Below are 7746 nucleotides of genomic sequence, written 5' to 3' on the forward strand. Positions count from 1 at the left end.
CTTCGTAACATCAATCATGTCCTGATGCTTCACCTCAGCAAGCTTTTAAATGGTCACACTTTCAATTGAGTGTGACGTGCCCTTAAGGTTGGAAAGCTGGCATTTATTAAAAATCATATTCAATTCTTGTGTACAATTACATGTTTACAGTTCTTGAACTCCAAGGCTAATGTGTATTTTATCATAGTGTTTAACATCCCATTACCAGGAATTATTTTGGGGCTATACATTTACAATGGCTTCCTTCATAATACCGCAGGAAAATGTCTCCCCAATTAGACAGCATGGCCATGCTAATTTGCACAATCTACTCCGAGAAACCTACATCTTTGGAGGAATTCGGAGTGTCCAGGAGCTTCTCTCCCTCATCAAGTAATGTAGCTATCCGAGAGCTATAAAAGGGTTGATCCCTTCATATTTTTAAGATTCCTACTACATGTCACTGAAGGACTTCTCCTAGGCATGTTAAAGAAATGCAAATCTGAAAGCCTTAAAGCAAAATGAAAGGCACAAAATACCACATGAATTATTCAGATGGCTATTTTGCCACCCTCAAAATGAACTTTTAGAGAAACCATTTATGCATTTCTGATAGGGCTAGAGAATCCACCAAATGCACAGAGCAGTTTAAATGTCATGCTGCACATCTAATCTTGGACATTGTTTTATTTCCTGCTGTAATGGGACGGTGAGTGTAACATTTGTGAGGAAGCATATGCGAATAAAATCTTAAATGCATTGGTGACATGTACAGAAAGCACCAATGATAATGATTTCATAATGTCGTTGCTGTTGTCCTTGCTCCGTCTGCTACAGATTGTCTTTCAATAGAACTGTATGCCAAGCATTTTCAGATAGCTCTTCTCCACCATCTCAACCATGATAATCTAATGATGTGTGACACTGGATACCTGTGTCTGAATTTTTAGGGCCACATAAAGGACAGAGTGACAATATTTAACGGTGTGAAGTGTTCGCTTTATGCTCAGTAATTAAAACACTCACTGGTTAACTCATGCCGGGTTTAGAATGCAACATCATATTCATTTCCAATGCACAAAAGCCTGCAGTTAAATTGTTCTCGCTGCTTAGGTTTTCCCATTTTTGGCACAGCATCATTACACTGTATTTTTTTATGGTAAAAAAATATCTTCTAATTTACAGGAAAAACTGGAAGGAAGCTGACATACTGATGTGTAGGCATAATGAGAGGCATTTCAGTGACTAACTATCCCTAACTTATAGAGTTCATAACTGTGTCATTAAAAGTTTAAATGTTAATATACCAACTCATTTTGATCTACTAAATATGTTAATAATGATAATGCCTTCTAAAGAAAGTTCATCAAAAGTGGCCTTTCCAACAAATGCTGCCAATAATAACAGATGAAACAAAAAACACACACAATGCACATACAAATCTAACTTACTAAAAATCTAATAAATGAGATGGTTAATTTTTTGTTTACGATATTTATAAAATGTAATATAAAAACGTACAGGTTACAGTCAGAATACAACACATGAATACATGAGACAACAACTGTATCATATTTTCCAGTCTCATAATTTAGCTGGAACATTAACAGCAAAGTTTTACACTTCTTTTCACATTACACCCAGTGGTGCATGGTGGTTTCTCCTGGTATAAAACACATCAAACTGCGACTTCCCATGGGCAAATCAGATCGAACCAACACTTGTAATCAAGATGACTACACAGAGTGTTAATTACACCTCTCGTAGCAAAATCTAAACTAATGTTTTAGTGATTATGCAGTTTATTTAATGTGATAAAAAGGTACTTGTGTATATAATATGAGATCCTGTGAATGAACAAGCTAAAGAGTTGCACAAAGCTGTTTCCACTTTTTTTTTTTTTTTTGCTGATATGATCAAATGGGGTTTTCCTATATTCATCCCTTAGTCTGCATGTGACTGGCCCCCCTACCGGATCCATGACTCATTACTAACGGCACAAAGAGAAATCATTGGAGGAAAGAACACACTAATATACCTTATCAGTCTAGCACAGCTTGGCAGGGAACGGTGCTGAAGACCAGGGAGGTAAATTGCAAGGTGTGCCTCAGTATATTAACATTCAAGTTCTTTCAGAGAGGATTGATCTTTCTTCCCTATAAAACATGACCATGCCTCTGTATTATCCAACCTGCCTTTAAAGAATGACTTGTTACTGTTCCCCCTTCCTCTAGGCATTCATTGGCCTCTTAAAAATCCTGTCAGGCTACGCAGAAGATACGTATTATTCAGACAATCAAAGTTTCTTCTCTGTTAGCATACTGATGGACATGGGTCGAATAAACAGGCTTGTATTTAAAAGATGTTTAGAAAACTATAACCTTGTATTCGTTATTATCGTTCATTACTAACCTTGCATATACATTTGGCTCACCACTGTTATCTGTAATGGGATGATTGAATTATCATCAGCTATAATGGAAGTCTATTATTTCCTATACATGAAGACATCCCTGCACATAGGCGGAAACACTTTCATCCTACACCGGCTAGCTGCCATCATCTATTGAACATAATGAACAAAGACGCAGAGGTGTCTGAGGTTGAAAGGAGCTTCATATCTTGACCTTCGCCTTCAAATACAACATTCAAGACCTCGGCTCAACCCGGCAGAGCAAGCCGACATTCAAACAAAAGCAACCTTCAGGCATGATGATCGCCAGCACTGTGGTGGAAAATGGCAAAACGTAAACAAAAGTGGGCAGTAATACGGTCAGTGCCATGAATTATGAAGGCCTTTGGAATCTAATGAAATATGTAAGGATTTAGGCCATCTGAACTGGATACTATCTTTTTTGTCAGGTAGGTATAAAACCCTTTCTGTCTACAAAAGAAGAGGAAGGAAATCCTGTCAGTCTCTCCAAATGTCAATGACTTCTACCGTCAGGGGTGAGCGTTAGGGGTATGCATTCAATAAGGAGAGAGTCTGAAATAAAAGATTTCAGAGTTTGATGCGCACTGGCCTCACAAAGCTCTCTATTATTGTCAGTCTTGCAGAGCTGTTGTATGGCTCATGGACGAGTCAATTGCACAGGCCATGGGGTTTCTCAGTTAGATGAGACGAAGCGATTCAATGAATCCTGGTACTCATGAATTGCCTGGCATGAGCCAGCTTGGCGATGGCCGGGGTGAAGGATAGTTGTTTGTTTGTGTGGAAGTCAAGGTTGATTGCAATCATGGAGTGGATCTATGCCATGTCCTTGGGGAATATTATGAGGTGAGGGGGCCAAGGAGATATCTGACAGCAAGGATACATCTGTCCCGAAGCCCGCTTCCACCAATCCGTGACAGCTATGCTTGTGTAATGCTGGATGTTTTCCATGGTCCTGAGCTGAATGTTGAATGTTGGAGGATGTGAAAAAAGCCACAAAGACTAATAAGGGGCTTCAATTGATGTAAATATGGACCAATTATTATGGCATACCAAGGACACTTACAGTAATACCAACTCTCCAGATGTTGCTAGGTGGGACTTTTAATGAGAAATAAAAATGCAGTTGGATATGTATTCGTCCTTTTAAAAGCTATTTGAAGAGGTTGTGTAGATTCTGACAACAGGCTATTCATTTTTGTTTATGACTATAAGTCATCACTGCAACATAATCATACCAGCTCTTGCTTCCTGGTTGCTTCAGATTTTTTTTATTCTGTTTACACGTTGCATTTCATTGATGAACATGTTCATGGCAGGCTGCTAACTTGTTTTTCCTATAATACCACTGGGGGAAAAAATGGATCTGGTTGCAGTAAATGGAAGTTAAAATGTAGAACATGTCTCTGGCTGTCTCTTTTTTGCTGATATTTATCAAAACGTCTCACAACAATGTATTGAGTAATACAAAAAAATCAGACGGGAAATGCAAAACAGACAATAATTTAGTGTGTCACATCGTAAACAAATTTATTCTAATGAAGTGAATAAAACGTTCTGCGAGAAAATGACTTATCCTAAAAATGTGTCTTTATAGAAGACAAAAAGACAAAAAAACAAATTTGTCTCCCTGAATCTGTGATGTATTAGTTCATACATCAAGCAATGGAAAAATACAGCTTATTATTGTTTGCACATCTTGCCATGAATGAGAGACACTGTTTGTCCTTTGCATTACATTTGAATAAGAAATAATATTAATGCACTGTAGTCATGCTGCTCATCCACATACATCACTGCATGCAACATCTGCTTTCTGTGACAGAACAGAGCAGGATCAATTTGTTGTGTGCATGCATAACTAATTTATCACATTGTTCCCCCCCATAGATCTCGGCTGCAATGCACGCTCATGAACCGTTCACACTCACACACAGGAAAAAAAGAAGGATGGAGAGAACGAGAGCGTGTGCTAGAGAGAGGAAAGAGAGGGTGACAGCGAGAAAGAAGAATTGAAGAGAGGAGGGGTTACATTAAAATACTTTTTGCCTTGATGAATCATGTTTGAAAAATCAAGGCATTTGGTTGCGGAGGCTGCACGTTGAGAAAATACATGCGTTTAGAGAAAAAAGCCTCTCTTTTTGAGACATGTGCGTAGATTCGATGGGGTCTTTTTGCTTTTAAAAAGCCCATTGATGTATTATGCCTTTTTTTGCCATCTGTCTTTCTTTTCTTTCGGACCAATGGACCAATTGTAAGCAACAAGCTCTTTTTCATTCTCAGAGGGAACTACATGAATATAAAGGGATCAGACCACTACATTTAACTCCCACCGATAATCACAAGTAAATGGAGGAAAAGAACTTATCAAGTGCTCCTTGACTAAATTACAGGAGACAGAACTAAATGCTTGAACGTAATGATTCCTCTGCATAAAACACCAATAAAAGCATGAATATTAATAAGCAGTTTACAATTAACGAGCGATTTGATATAAACAAGCTTAATTCAGAATGTGCCCGAGTGATGCCAATTAGTTCGCGTATGGCTCTCAGAGTCTAGTTAAGGGACCTGTCTTTGCATAGGAAGGTTGCCGAATTGATTTTAAATACATTTTTATGTGTTGAAGATCTCAATCTTAATGACTAGACTTTGTAAGGTCAGGGATTAGACCGGCCTTGATCGCAACAAAAGCAGGTGAAATGAATGGCATGTGGCGACTTGAGATCCTCCATCAACCGAACCACAGCCCCGGCAGCCCTGTCTGTGAAATTTTAATGGAGCCTTTTCTTTTAGGGACAGACAAGATGACGGCTGCTGCATGAAAATACCATCGTGTCGAGATATTTCTCCGCACTACACAGATATAAGTGAAACGCAACACGCATTAGGGAAGCACTGGTCATTATTTGGCGCTTGTGATGTGGCCCAGATGGTCCGACGCTTGATGTTCAAATCACGTTTAGTTGCGGTTTTCAAACCTTGAATGAGCTGTGTACACAACCATTGTTTGAGGAGGAAAATTGAAGGCATGCCGTGTAAACCGCCATCGTCTGATGCAGGGAACGGGGCGATTTGTTGTGCAGGATGCTCGCTGTCTCCCAGTCTAGCCTCTGAGGTGTACGTTTTGTGGCTAGAGTAAGTGTAATGATTGCGACGCATGCTGGGATCGAGATGGTGGTGCATCTTAGGCAGGGGGAAGAGATAGATGAGCGAGAGGGAGAGGACTTGGGTTTACATGGATGAGACAATTTCTCTTCAGGGTTTTGGTGTAATTTAGGTTAAGCGATGCTCCTCCTCTGACAATTGAAGTGAAGGCTCCATGTAATTAACCTAGAAATAGGATGAAACCCCAGCTCAACTCCGAGCTTCAATACAACACTGCCATCATCTTATCCAACAATTCAATTTCATCTCCTCCCTATTCCTCCGTTGAATAAACACTTTAATGAAATCATAATTAGGCTACAACTCTTTACGGGGTCAACCCTTTTAGTACTGGGTAATATCCCTTGAGTTTTCTACAACTTTATTTGATTTTGTAGCTCTTTAGACGGTGCCATTGCCGTTTTGATGCGTGATATTTTCTAACAACGCAATAGCCTACATATATTCATGCAACAATCCAATAATTCACGCTCCCTAAGACATCTTAATGCATTGTAACTGCTGCATGGTACTAAGGAGCAACAAGACCTGTAATATAATACAAATTATTTGTTGATTCATTACACATGCATGAGTTATACATTATAGATGAGAGCATCGTCAAAGATGTTACTGCTAGACTATTGATTCATCATTCCTGCACCAGTTGAATTACCATGTAAGTACTAGTCTCAAATCTATTTTCCATTTGCCTGCTTTAAATTTTAACGTACTTTGCACATTAGGAATCCAGAAACTGACAGCCAATACCTGCACGATATGCAAATTTACACTGAAGAGGAAGAATATAGCCCTTTTATATGGTACTACGGTGGGAGTTTGTGAATGTTTTGTTTTTTGTGGCTTCTGTAAATTTGTAAATAAGGCCCTCAACTAGGAAAGAGAGAAGAGCAGATATGTCAGGTAATACAATACACACATTCAGAGGCAGGTGCTGCGTATGGTCCGACTCCTTTCAGTTTCAATGGTTACACAAAGGGACCACTGTAAATCTAAAACAACAAAAATGTACTTATCAAGTTAAAACATTTTTGATACACAAGTGTATTAATTGCCCCCTTACTAATTTCCCTAGTTTTTCTAACCTTAACATCAGCATAAAAAGTTTACACATTGTCAAAAATGACTTTGTTAGCAACTAAGTTACATTGATTGCATCTTACATTAAACTTCAGCTAATATTAAAAATGAATGGAATCATAAAAATAAATAAATACAAGTAAATTCAAGCCAAATCAAATTATCTTATTATAGATAATACACCTTTCTCTCTTCAAATGTGAATAAGGGTCTGCACTTATAAATATGACATGCGAACATTCATAATGTTGAGCTGATTGATCTAGAACACATGTGGACTGACCTCTACCAGCAATTCTTACCTCCATCAGTCATTACCCCCTTCTGAATTCATTAACACCTTTGCAATGTTTTTTTTGCAGGTACCAACTGGTTTCAAAATGTTGATCCTTATATAAAGTGACAGACATTATTTCCATTCAGTTGCCTATACTTTATAATGATCTTAAAATTAGCTATTAATTGTGAACTCTCTGAGTTAATTTTTTTTAAACCAATTACATATTTTACAACAGCCTTGCATACCAAACATTTCCAAGTGAGTATTTGTACAATATTTTTTTCCTCAGTAAATGATATACAAATATGATACTTTTTTACACTGAATGTTACACAAATTCTATCATATTTGGCTAGCGTTACATTATGTAATCACGTCCTCCTTCATGCAAATGCTTTTTATATACAAATATATATAATTTGTACAGTATGTAGTCTAGTGAAAGTTTAGAGAGACAAAGGGCTGTTCTGAGATGAACATTCTTAAGTTGCATGTATAAATACAATAGCCGACTGTTCAAAAGTATGGGGTTGGTAAGACTGTTTTCTATTGTAATATATTTTAAAATGTTATCTCCTGTGATCACAGCTGAATTTTCAGCATCATTTCTCCAGTCTTCAGTGTCACATGATCCTTCAGAAATCATTCTTCTATGCTGATTTGCTGCTCAAGAAACATTTCTTATTATAATAAACGTTGACAACTTTTTTTTGTGCTTGTGGGAAATTTGAATAAAGGCCAAAAGAGCAGCATTTGAATAAAAGTAATTTCTTAAAAAAAAAAAAAAAAAATCTCACTGACACCAAAC

Source organism: Phoxinus phoxinus, assembly GCF_949152265.1.
Source record: "Phoxinus phoxinus genome assembly, chromosome: 12".
In the NCBI taxonomy this organism is placed as follows: domain Eukaryota; kingdom Metazoa; phylum Chordata; class Actinopteri; order Cypriniformes; family Leuciscidae; genus Phoxinus; species Phoxinus phoxinus.